The following is a 14,214-nucleotide window of genomic DNA, read 5'->3' on the forward strand; positions in this document are numbered from 1 at the left end:
TAAAGTATATACTAATCAGGACTTCAGCTTTGGTAATGGCAGACAATACTTAGACCAGCCATCCCACTAGGAACAATTAGAAAATCTAGAAAAAAATGTTTTTGTTTTTGTTTTTAAATAAGATGCCTATTTGAAAACATTAGAAAGCTAATAAGGCAGTGAAAAATATCTGGGAGAAGATGGAAACCCAAAGAGTTTAACCCAGAATTTGTAACTGCCAGTTGCCAAATCCAGAAGAGGCAGCTGAGAAAGAGAACAGAACTTTTGACAATCTTGTGGGGTGTACAGGTGAACTCGAATCCAATTGGATCTTGAAAGAACTAAAACTCAGTTTCAAATCATTTTAGTCCTTGAAATTGGATTAAATTGATCCTAGTCCCTAAGCTTGACCAAAGCAAAAAAAAAAAAAATTCTTGCACACAAATCATTTTTATAATTGTTCATATTTAGTGTCCATTACTGAACCAGAAAATAACAGTTATGAAGAGACAAGGCATGATTTTTTTAAAGATTTTATTTATTATTTGACAGTGAAAGAGAGAGAATGTATAAGCAGGGAGAGTGGCAGAGAGAGGGAGAAGCAGGCTCCTGCTTAGCAGAGAGCCCAACATGGAGCTCGATCCCAGGATCCTGGGATCATGACCTGAGCCGAAGGCTTAACCGACTGAGCCACCCAGGTGCCCCAACAAAGCATGATTTTTAAAAGAAGGAGAAAAATACAGATAATATAAAAATATTCATGGGGTATGCAGACAAATGCTATAAATATGCTCAAGGAAATAAAAACTGAAAATATACAACTGAAAGATGTAGTTCTCAAACTTAAGAATTCAGTGGATTAATTAAAGAGCAGATTATACCCAGCTAAAGATAAATCATGAACTGAAAGATATTTCAGAAGGAAATATCCAGAATAATTCATGGAGAGACAAAAGATAGAAAACACAAAAAATGTAAATGGTGCAGGAGTTACAATAAAGGTTTAATTCATGTGTAATTGGAATCCCAAAAGGAGAAAAGAGGAAGACATAAAAAGGAGTAGAAGTCATTTGAAGAGAGAATGGCTGAGAATTTTCCAAAACTGATGAAAGACATTCAGCTACAGATTCGATAAGCCTCAAAACTTCCTAGAAACAGCATCTTAAAACCTGTTGGGAACTAAAATCAAAGGCAGCAGGCATTCTCTAGGAATATGGCTCACATGAGCTATTCTTGGAGAAGGGGTACTGTTTGATGATGAAATAAAGGAAAACAAGATATGGAAAACAAAAAAAAATCAGTAAGGGAGAAGTTGGTGAAGGATACTGTGATAAGCTTGGATGAGCTTACTTGTATCTTTGTAAATACAGATCTAAGAGTAAACAACCATGGTTATGGCTACAGAACAGAATACAAGCTTAAGTCTTGAAAATGTAAAATTAACAGAACACACCAAAATTATGAGGTTAAGAGGTCAAGATATAGGGAAGTATAAGTGCACCAATTTCTTTATTTTTAGAGCAAGGAGTCAATACTGTCAAAATTTGAAACATAGTTTCTTTTAAAAACATTCCAACCTCAAGGGTGCCTGGGTGGCTCAGTCGGTTAAGCATCTGCCTTTGGCTCAGGTCATGATCTCAGGGTCCTGGGATCAGGCTCCATGCTCAGTGGAGAGTCTGTTTCTCTCTCTTCCCCATCCCTCTCTCTGCTTGTGCTCCCCCCCACTTTTCCAAATAAACAAAATCTTAAAAAAAAAATCCAACCTTTTTCTACATCTCATAACTGTAATTAAGGGTTTTTTTGTAGTTAAAAAAACAACAACCTAGATTCAGCAGTTCTTCACTCTAATTTCTGATCCAAGTAAAATTAAATGTTCTGTTTTTATTTAAAAATAAGATACATCAAGGGTGCCTGGATGGTGCAGTCCATTGGGCAGCTGACTCTTGGTTTTGGCTCAGGTCATGATCTCAAGGTTCTGAGATCAGCCCCACATTGGGCTCTGTGCTCTGCATGGAGTCTGCTTGGGAATTCTCTCTCTCCCTCTGCCCCTCCCCTACTTTCTCTCTCTCTAAAATAAATCTTTAAACAAACAAACAAAAAAATAAGATACATCTTCTGATGTGTCCTTTTTGTAAAAAAATTTTTGCTGATCTCTTTACTCATCTTAGTGTTATATGAAAGATATTCTTTGTTAATGATGTTAAATTCTAGGTGGAGGAATTTGGGTGTTTATTCATTCTGTGTTAACATAGCACAATGTGACTGTTTATAATAAGCACATATCCATTTTATAAAAACAACCTTGTTGTTAGTATTATTATTTTTAAGGAGCACAGGTTTTGGAATCTGACAGATCTGTGTATAAATCCTGGCTCTGACGCTAAGTAGCAGTGTAGCCTTAGAAAATTTACTTAATCTCTGAAACAGTTTTCTCATCTGAAAACTGAGGATGTTAATACCTATTTTATAAGGTAATTGTATTAAACATAAATATGTATATATAGCAATCAATATTTATCTTTTTACTTTCATTTGTTGAATTCTGGCTGTTTTACTAGTTTGTCATATAAACTAAAACAAATTCATCTCTTTGCTTACTTGCCTGTAAAATGATGGAATTTGTATGAAGCATTCCAGCATACCCTCCACCTCTTCTAGAGCTGACTGTCTTCTACATGACTACTTTGCAATCTGTCATGTTATTCCATGTCTTCCTCCCTTTCCCAAATCTCTTGCTGCGCTCTTGTCACAATTGATTGGTCCAGGGGAGGACTCTGATGCAAACTAGATTAATCTTGGCTACAAGTGACTGATCTAATCTAGACCAGTAATGCATTCTTTTCTTAAAATTGTTTGATTTCATGTGAGAAAGAAATCTCTTAGTCTCTCTTCAGTGTCTGAAAGATGTAAAACTGAAGAACTCTTAGAGTACACATTCCCACCATGTAAAAAAAGAGTGACTATAAATAGCAGAGAGACAATGGAAAGATAAGAATTGGAGAGCTACTCCTGGGAACATTCTCATTCCAGATCTCAGTTGTTCTGGAAGCCCGGCTATATCCATGCTCTTTCCATGATTTGATTGTGTAACTCATTTCTTTTTTTTAAGGTTTTATTTGAAAGTAATCTCTATACCCAGTGTGGGGCTTGAACCCACAGCCCCGAGATCAAGAGTCACATACTCCACCAACTGAGCCAGCTAGACACCCCAATGTGTAACCATTCTTGGACTCTATAAACCACTCTATTCCTTCCCTCTTCCCTATCACTTTTTTTTTTTTTAATGAAATCACTTCAGGTTGAATTTCTGTTATTTACAATTAAACCAATACAGGTTTGGAATAGATGACTTTTAAGAATTATTTCACCTAAATGTTTAATAATTCCTTAAAATATGTTATTTAACTTTCCTTATTTATTGATTCACCTAAATGTGGTCTTCATGATCTTAATAAACATTTATGAATCATTTTACATGCACGATTATACCATACATACCTAGTTTCTAAGCAATAAAATAAGCTCAAATTTATCAAAGTAGAGGTCACATGTCTTTATCATTAGTCTTTCTAATTAGATTTGGAAATGTCCATCTGAGAGGGTCTTTCCAATCTACAGAACTTTCATTTAAATGATGGCAAACATCTTACGTTCCTGCACAACTGATATGGTAAGGAAAAAAATGAATATGTCCTCTTTCTGGATTTACACATATTCTTCATGATTCTGCTTTTCTCTTTTTAATGGCGCCATATCTACTTCTTTATCTATAAAATTATTTTCACACAGAAACCCCTTTGATGATGAAGAAAACCATGTTTTAGAGCCAGCCAGATGGTTTTCCCATTTCATGTTATATATATATACATATATATTTTTCATGGCGGGGAGGGGTCATGGAGAAGGGAAAAAAAACCTATAGTGAACGTTGAACCTATCTAGTTATTCTAGAATCTATCATTGTTCCTTTGAAGAAATTCAACATTTGCCTTACAACCAGAGAATAAACATCAGCAGCTAGAGAAAGCTATTGAATTTCAAAATCCCTTTGAAATGTCACATTAACCTGTTTAACTTTCAGTCAGTTCTCTAAAATATCAAACATTTCCTGATGACTCCCAGATCTAAGACTGCTTATATTTCTCTAACTTAAAAGTTTGTTTCCTTCACTTGCAAACCAACTATGGTGAATGAATCAGCACTGTTTAGGCCTGGGAAAAGTGGATCACAGCTGTAATCTGTGCAGTCTTACTACAGGTTAGTTCAATTTGTGAATGTTGAACAAGGTCAAATGCTGAATCTGCTTGATTTGGCTAAAACTACACAGTTCTAGCCTCCTAGTTAGCCATCCATTAAATTTTAATATTTAAAGCTATATTTGTTTCATAGATCGTCTTTTATTCTGAGATGTGTAGAAGTCAGACAACAACCATTAACTTATTATTTTACTCAACATCTACTGAGCATCCACTGGCTAGGTGCTGGGGATAAAATAGTAAAAGAAAAGTTGTGCCCCTGTTCTTGAAGAGCCATATTATAAACTGAGACACAGATATGTAAATTCTGAGAAGTTAGAATATAATGGGTTAAATTCTGTAATTGAGGTTAAAATATTGAGAACACAAAGGAGTGAATAAGTAAATGAAATTTTCTTCTTTCAAGCAGATTTGGATTTATAACTTAACCATTTAGTGTGAGAGCTACAGGAATTTTGTGCTGAATCATCAATAGATTAGTGTCTTGGGACATAACACCAAGTGCCTTTCCTTTTAAATGCCATCAATAGTCTTCCTGTCTTACACTTATTGTTGGTTATTCTTGTTCACTGAGCTCCATGGACTTTCATTTTCATGATGTGTGTATACACGTGTTAACATTATTTAGAAAGCTGATACTCATAGACATGGATGACTACCTTACAATAATTGTGAAATATCCTATCTGAATGAACCATTTCATCCTAGAATTAGGATTCCTTTTTTTTTTTTTTTTTTTAGTTGGAGTACAGTTGACATACAATGTTACGTTAGTTTCAGGTGTACAACATAGTGGGTGATTCAACAACTCTGTACAATGCTATGCTCATCACAAGTGTAGTGGCCATCTGTCACCATACAACACTATTACAATACCATTGACTATATTCCCTATGCTGTATCTTTCATCCCCATGACTATTAATTCCCTAACTGGAATCCTGTACCTCCCACTCCCTTTCAACCATTTTGCTCATCCCCCACACCCCCTTCTTCTGGCAACCACAAGTTTGTTCTCTGTATTTATGAGTCTGTTTCTGCTTTTTGTTTGTTCATTTGTCTTATTTTTTAGATTCAAGATAGAAGTAAAATTACATGGTATTTGTCTTCTCCATCTGACTTACTTCACTTATAATGGCCTCTAGTTCCATCCATGTGGTTGCAAATGACAAGATCTCATTCTTTTTTATGGCAGAGTTATATTCCACTGTGTATATATATCACATCTTCTTTATCAGTGGACACTTAAGTTACTTCCTTATCTCAGCTATTGTAAATAATGCTGCAGTAAACACATGTATCTTTTTAAATTAGTGTCTTCATTTTCTTTGGGTACATACCCAGTAGTGGAATTACTAGATCATATGGTATTTCTATTTTTAAGTTTTTGAGGAAACTCCAAACTGTTTTTCACAGTGCCTGCACCAATTTACATTCCACCAATAGTACACAAGGGTTCCTTTTTCTCTACATCCTTGCCAATACCTGTTATTTCTTGTGTTTGTGTGTGTGTTTATTCTAACCATTCTGATAGTGATAACTCATTGTGGTTTTGATTTGCATTTCCCTGATGATTAGTGATGTTGAGCATCTTTTCATGTGCCTGGTAGCCATCTGTCTATCTTCTTTGGAAAAATGTCTATTAAAAATATTTAGGAATAAACTTAACCAAGGATGTGAAAGACTTGTACCTGTACTGTGAAAACAATAAAACATTAATGAAAGGAATGGAAGACAACACAAATGGAAAGATATTCCATGTTCATGGATTGGAAGAGCCAATATTGTTAAAATGTCCAGAGTACCCAAAGCGATCTATAGATTCAGTGCAACCCCTATCAAAATACCAATAGTATTATTCACAAATAACCCTAAGATTTTTATGGAACCCCAAAATATTCTGCAATCTTAAGAAAGAAGAACAAAGGTAGAAGTGTCATAATCTTAGATTTCAAACTAAAGTACAAAACTTGCAATCAAAACAGTATGGTACTGGCAAAATATAGATACATAAATCAATGGAACAGAATAGAAAGCTCAGAAATAAACCCATGCTTATATGGTCAATTAATCTATGACAAAGGAGGCAAGCATATATATACAAGGCAAGAAAAACTGGACAGCTACATGCCAAAGACTAAAACTGGACCACTGTCTTATACCATACACAAAAATAATCTCAAAATGGATTAGAGAACTAAATGTGAGACCTGAAACTATGAAACTAGAAGAGAATATAGTAATCTCTTTCACATTGGCTTTAGCAACATTTTTCTAGATATATCTCCTCAGGCAAGGGAAACAAATGCAAAAATAAATGGGATTACACCAAAGTAAAAACCTTTTGCACAGTGAAGGAAACCATTAACAAAATGAAAAGTCAACTTACTGAATGGGAAAAGATATTTGCAAATGATATATCTGATAAGGGGTTAATATCCAAAATATGTCAAGAATTTATACAACTCAACATGAAAACAAAAATAAGGGGCACCTGGGTGGCTCTGCCTTTGGTTCAAGTCATGATCCCAGGGTCCTTGCTCAGCAGGGAGCCTGCTTCACCCTCTCCCTCTGCCTCTCCTTCTGCCTGCCATCCCCCCACTTGTTCTCGCTCCCTCTCTCTTTCTCTTTCAAGTAAATAAATAAAATCTTTAAAAAAAATACAAAAATAATTCAATTAAAAAATAGAATTAGGAGGGGCACCTGTGTGGCTCAGTCAGTTAAGCATCTGACTCTTGATTTTGGCTCAGGTCATGATCTCAGGGTGGTGTGATACAGCCCATGTTGGGCTCCACACTCAGCAGGGAGTCTGCTTGAGATTCTCTCTTCCTCTGCCCCTTCCCCTGCTCACACACACACTCTCTCTCTCTCAAATAAATAAATCTTTTAATAAAAGTAGAATTAGGATCCTTAATATTTTTGAATATATGGTCTCCTTTGAGAATCTAATTAAAATTAGATCCTCTTTAAAGAAGAAGGTACACACAGACTAATTTTGTATAATATCAAGAGGTTATAAAATCCTCTCATGTCTTCCATGGGCTCCAGTTCGGTGACTCATAACACTAGAAAAATCTCAGTTCAAGTCACATTTCCCAAATTTGACCCTGTGAAACATCTAAGGATAAAGGCTGACAATTTCTACCTTTTAACTTCCCCTGGTTCCTTCATTCCTGGATGGTTCAAGCTCTGTACATTGTTTTTGAGGATCTCAATTTTGGAATCAACCAACTTGGTCAGTGTCCCGACAAGGCTAATCTGAGCTCCTGTAGCAGTTTTGTGCTAGGGACAAAGAATAGAAGAGATAAAATCATTCCTGAGGGCACAAATAGATCAAATATTCCAGACTAGTGCTGTCTACTGGGAATATAATGTAATCCACCAATTTGAGCCACATTGTAATTTCTAATTTTGAGAAGTCACATTGAGAAAAATAGAGTGAAACAGTTCAAATTAATTTTAATAGCATAATCCATTTAAACTAATATATCCAATATATTTCAACATGCAATCAATATTTAAAAAAATAACGATATTTTATATTCCTTCTTTTGTACTAAGTCTTTGAAATCTGGTATGTATTTTACACTTAGAACACATATCAGTTTGGACTAGCTACATTTCATTAACACAGTAGCTACCAGTGACTGGTGGCTACCATACTGGACAGCACAATTTTAAGCCTAGAAAAAATGCCAGTCTTTCTGTATGTTTGGCTTTGTTATAGCAGTGATTAATTCTTCACCTTTAAAAAAATCCTCTCTCCCAATATTATCTGGGAAGAAATGAATAAACAGTTTATTTTCTTCTATTGTACTGCATCTTACATTGGAAAGGATGCAAGCCGTGCCCCCTGAAATCATGGAGTGCAGTGACCTGACCAGGAAGAAGCTGCATCTTTTCATTTCTCTTCTCTAAAGGGCCAGTGAATTTGGAACAGCTACAAAACATCTTTAAAAATAAAATAACCAAAACAGATCTTTGTAACCACATCCAAAATCAAACTAATTCATGCTAGCATCCTCTCTAAAAATTGCTTCAGGCTGACTACACCAGGGTTGCCCTTCTGATCAGCATTAAAAGATGAGTATATATTCTGGGTAAATCAAAGCATTCCTGGCCAGAAAACAACCACAGCATATATGAAGCCAAGAATGATGGTTATAGTCAAAGATATTTAAAGCACATGATTATTTTGGGTTTTTTTTGTTTGTTTTGTTTTGTTTTGTTTCTTATTAGCTTCAGAGGTAGAATTTAGTGATTCATCAGCTGCATATAACACCCAGTGCTCATTACATCAAGCGCTCTCCTTAAGGCCCATCACCCAATTTTCCCTTCCCCCAACTTACTTCACCTCCAGCAACCCTGTTTGTTTCCTAGAGTTCAATGTCTTATACTTTGCCTCCCTCTCAATTTTCATCTTATTTTATTTTCCCTTCCCTTCCCCTATGCTCATCTGTTTTCTACAGATAAGTGAAATCATATGGTATTTGTCTTTCTCTGACTGCCTTATTTTGCTTAACATAATACCCTCTAGTTCCATCTACGTCATTGCAAATGGCAAGATTTCATTTTTTGTATGGCTGAGTAATATTCCATTGAATATGTATACCACACCTTCTTTATCCATTCACCTGTCAATGGATATCTGGGCTCTTTCCATATTTTGGCTATTGTAGACATTGTTGCTGTAAATATTGAGGTGCATGTGCCCCTTTGAATCACTTTGTATCCTTTGGATAAATACCTAGCTAATGATTATTTTTTAAAAAGAGGGGATGGGAATCTCCCTTCACCACTCATAAAATATCGCTGTCTTATTCAGGTATTGTAGAATATTTAACTGAATAATCTTGAAAACCAATTGCCAAAACTATAGCTTATATGCAGCAACTATTTTACTATTTTACAGACACTTCTTTAGCATGATTCTTTAGTTAAGCTATTTCTTGTATGCATTCACTTTTGGAATTACAATTTTCATGCCACTGATTGAAAAAAAAAACCCCAAATTATCCTAGCCCCCAATTTTTTACACAATGAAATACTCTGTTGTGTTTTTAAATGGCATCATTTGGAACAGACACATCATACTTTGAGGAAAGGGCACATTGTTAAGTTTATTAAAAACTATAATGGACATCTTGAATCTTTTTCTTAGAGTTAAAAAAATATCTCTGCTAGCAGTTAATAAATGTTAATAAGAATTTTTTCAAAATAGTGGCTACAATATTAAAGTGTTAATTGCATTACTCAGTGAAAAAAATGCTGTGAGTCATATTTTATAGTTGTTACTTATGCAATTTGGAGAACTTTTCAGGCACTTGATAAAGAATGAGGGGACTCCAAACCTGATAAAATAGGTCTAAAAAGACCATTTCCTTTCTTTAATAGGGTTTAGGAAATTTGCAATTAAGAATAGACTAAAGCAACTTGAAATTGTGTTATGAATTCATACTCTGCAAACTCAACAGGACCTCAACAAGATCAGTTGATGTCAGTTGTTCCCAGTCTTTTCAAAATCAAGGATCTCTTTTGCTATTCCTTCTTACCAGCTTTTCCCTAAAACATGAACCTAGGGTAGAAGGGGAAAAAATGTTTTTCTACTAAATATAAATAAAAAGTATTTCCCTATTTTATTAGTAAAAGACATATATAATTACTAACCAACTTCTGTTCAGTGTAAAACAACTTGTGTTACCATGGTGGATCAAAATAATTCCCAAAAAAAGATAGTTATGTGATATTTAAGTTAGCCTCCACAGATGGACCAAATATGAAAAACAGAAAACTACATTAAGAAGAGAGGGCAAGTTGGTAGGCTCTCCAGGATTAGGTGTCCATGTTTATTAACTGCAGATTGATTAGTGTGCTCATAGCTCATGCCTCAAAAAGGTCTGATTCCTTTGTAACTAAGAGAAAATTGATAATTTAAAAAGAACAAAGGTTAAGTACTAAATGCTTGAGTTGAAGCTTTTTCACACCCCTCCCTGGAATATCCTTTACCTCTTCTGTCAATTAAATCCTTTTCATCATCCAAAACTGAAATGTGGTACACATGAAAATACATCTTGCTTTCTGCTACTACAGGGAGCATAACTGACTAAGGATCCATGCTGCTGCACTATGAAGTTTTTCCCTGCATTTGCACCAAGGCCATGCCTACCATGGGCTGCTTCTCACCGATAACTGAGTGAGGTAGGAATATTAATGCAGTCCTGGGAAACAAGAGGAATGCTTTGACAGACAACTTTGTCTCAAGAAAGTCCTTGAGCCAAAGGTTTTTACTGAAACTTCCATGCAAACTTCCTTACCTCTCCTTCACTCAGGGTCAGATGTACATCACAGCCTGATGGCTCTCTCAGACTTCACTTCCTCTCAATTTCCTTTCATGCAGGCATTTCTCTTAATAAACTTGCACATTTAATTCTATCTTTGCATCTGTTTCTCAGAGAGCCTGGACTAATACATCAACTCAGATGCCTTTTTTCAGGTCCTCAAACTGCATGTGTTCATAATACTGTGCAAAAGAAGGCAAAGGAAATGTCCCTTTATCATTTTGCCCTACCTCATCAACAGCTGCTTCTACCATCTCTGTGCTCCAGGTAAACCCAGCTCTCTACAAGTACCCAAGACCCTACACCTTTGAATATGCTATCCCCTTGCCTAAAATGACTTCCTCTCTAGTTTATGACAGTGTTTACAAGATTACACGTAAGTCATTTCCTTTGGTAAGCCTTCCCTGACATCTATAAGAAGAATTTAGAGAGTGTCCTCCTCTTGCATCCATACGTTACTTAGCTCTCATTATCTTGGCATTTTTGAAGATAGGGCAGATATTTTTTAGTATGTCTTGTGGTTTGGATTCATCCAATGTTTCCTCATTATTGGGTACATAACCATTATTATACCTGTTATGTATTTTTGGCCAGACTCGTCACACTATACTCTTCTCATTATATCTTATCTGTTGCACATGATGGCTTTTTGTCCCGTTACCAGTGCTGTTCATTTTATCCACTTTATCAAGATGGTGTCTACCAGGTTTCTCTAATTTTTGTTCCATCTGTAATTAGCAAGTATTTTTTAGGGATGTGCATTGAAATTTCTTGCCTGGGTTAATTATTACTACCCTTATTACCAAATGGTGATTTTCTAAAATGATTATTCCTTCTACATTTAATTGGAGGCCTTCCACTATATGGAAGAACTTTCTCTTCCTTCCAACTATTTAGTTATTCATTTATTTATATCAGTGGAGTATTTGCTAATTCAATGAGTTACAGTTTGTTATATCATTTATTTAAAAGCTACAATTGTCCTTTATTTGGCCAGTTAAAGCCCCCTCAAGTTTACTTCTGCGTTCTTTTGACATGCCCTCATCCTTTTTTGAACATTTCCTTTCTTTCTGTTACCTAAGATGATCCAGGCTCATCATGTTCTTTTCCAGCCCCAGCCATAGATTCAGTCATTTTTTCAAGGAGCTCTGATTCATTTAGCGTTTGACACCAAGATATGAGCACTAGGTATTCATTACTAGTAGGATGCTACTGCTCCCAGCCTTTTTCAGCAGACAGCTAAGGAACTACGCACACATTTACATCTATACTTACTTCTTTATCTATAGTGGAAACTATTAGCTCACTCTGTACATCCAATGCCAACCTAATGCCAGGTGGGTTTATTCTAGCTTTATCTTTTTCCATATTTGTAACTCTTTCCGGTAATGAGAAACCTGACTCTTTTGTTCTTGATATATTTATTTATTTGCTCAATCTCCTGGGAGGTAGTCAATCTTCTGATGTTGCTGTGCTACCACCCTCTTTGCAAATACACCTGCCCTGTGCTAAGCTTGGCCTCCTTACATAGGCCTGCAGCCTACCTTGTCAGGTCCCACTCATGGCTTTGGAACAACAGAAGGAAAAATGCTAATAAATATTTTTTAAAGAAAGGAAAGAAACAAAAGGGAAGGGGAGAGGGAGAGAGATAGCTGTTAGCATTCTTTATAAATTTTTTTAAACACTTAAAAAGAGAGCAGCTTTAGGCTCAGAGCCTTCTATAAAGAATAATATCTATCTAGAAATTAATTACACTAATTGTTATTTTGTTTTAATTGTTTTAATTGTCAATGTATTTAAGTTACCTGATCTATTTTTTGTTTGTTTGTTTTAATTATTGGTGTATTTAAGTTACCTGATCTATTTCTTTTCTTTAAGTATATTTTATATTGAAGAAAAAGTTACATATTTTAATCAGCACAGTTCTTGAGCCTATAATTCAATGAGTTTTAAGAAATATATATACCACATTGAGATGTAGAACATTTTCATCTCCCTAGAAGATCCCAGTCAATCTCCACTGCCTGTAGGCATCCACTTTATGATTTATATCAGAACTGGTTTTGCTTCTTTGTAAATATTTTTTTTTAAGATTTTTTATTTATTTGCGAGAGAGAGAATGAGAGAGAGCATGAGAGGGAGGAGGGTCAGAGGGAGAAGCAGACTCCCTGCTGAGCAGGGAGCCCGATGTGGGACTTGATCCCGGGACTCCAGGATCATGACCTGAGCCGAAGGCAGTCGCGTAACCAACTGAGCCACCCAGGTGCCCCTTTGTAAATATTTTTAAGAAAAAAGTATTAATCAAAAAATTAAATAAGATACAAATGATAAAGATAATGTAAGGAGTATGGGATAGTACAGAAGGTATTGTACAAATGATGGGAGTTTGGGCACAATGGTTTGTTTCATGAACATCTTGCAGAGTTGTTCTCTTGCCCTTAGAAATGTTTTTTTGTGGTTTTTTTTTTTTTTTTTTTTTTTGCTGCAATGGAGACAGCCACCAGTGTTAGTCAGGTTAAAGGATACAAGCTCTAACCTTTCCTCTCTTCTCCCTTCATATGTACTCGTTTTTCAAGCATTTTTATATACCTACTGTGTGCTGTGTGCTCCAGGAGCTGTAGATAAATAAGAAACAATGCCTGCATCAAAAATAGAGATGATCACCAAAACCTGATCCATGGAATTATTTACAAATATGGCCACAAATTCTTGCTTCTAATTTATGGATGATGGTCAAAATTCACAAATTACTCATTTGCAAGGACAATTTCAGAGACACTTGAAAGAAATGAGGGGGAAAAAAGGAAGAGCAAAGAGGGTAGAATTCCTATTTAACAATTTGCATGTGTTTTTTAATAAATAAAAAGAGTTTTATTATAGAATTGCATCTGGCATTAACAAAATAAAATGGCCACCCATAGTCTACAACTTAAGCATATTAAACATTGAATCAACCCAAGTGTGCTCAAACAATTGTCCCTCTCATGGTAAAATCCAAGTAGAAGAAAATTACTTGGTTTGAAGATTTTTGGATAAGAGGCTTTCTTTCTAACTGATAATCACTTCTTCTTTTGCTCTACTTGTTTCTGCCCTTATATCTTTTTATTATTCAGCATCCAACCCAAATTGGGGAATTCCTTTTGTACATGAGTTAACACATTGTTAAAAAGCACAAATGTAGAACACAAAATGATGCCGTCAAACAATCAACAGGTATTCATTCACTGACTGGGCACTGTCCCCAAGGAGCTTATGCTCTATTTAGGGAAATACATAACAATTAAAATTTTTAACTTAAATTTTGAGATGTAGGAATTATAAACTCCTTCATATACATTCCCTACTTAACTATTACAATATGACACTAGGTCATTGGTTACCAAGCAACTTTTATTTACAAAGATCACTCACTCTCCCATATCCTACCTGAATTTGGGAAGTTTGGCCACTCTGGAAAATGGAATGAGCTCCATTAATTTCTCCTTACAGAGAGTGGGGCACTAGAAGCAGAATCTGTTTTACTTGTTAAACCTAATGGAATTTGAAGCAGACTACTTAAAGCTATGAATTCAGAAACAAGCATTCATCAACACAAATAAATAAGCAATATGAACATCTGAAAAGTTCTTCCTAGCTCCTTGC

At 35.4% G+C, this 14,214-nt stretch overlaps 1 protein-coding gene across 1 annotated transcript in view; it reads left to right on the forward strand.

Moving 5' to 3' along the window:
- The window catches only part of METTL15 (methyltransferase like 15), a 241,580-nt gene that overhangs the window by 200,303 nt on the left and 27,063 nt on the right, over positions 1-14,214 (forward strand). The window lies entirely within an intron of this gene.

This window comes from Mirounga leonina, unplaced genomic scaffold (assembly GCF_011800145.1).
Source record: "Mirounga leonina isolate KUSES-001 unplaced genomic scaffold, KU_Mleo_1.0 Mir_166, whole genome shotgun sequence".
Classification (NCBI taxonomy): domain Eukaryota; kingdom Metazoa; phylum Chordata; class Mammalia; order Carnivora; family Phocidae; genus Mirounga; species Mirounga leonina.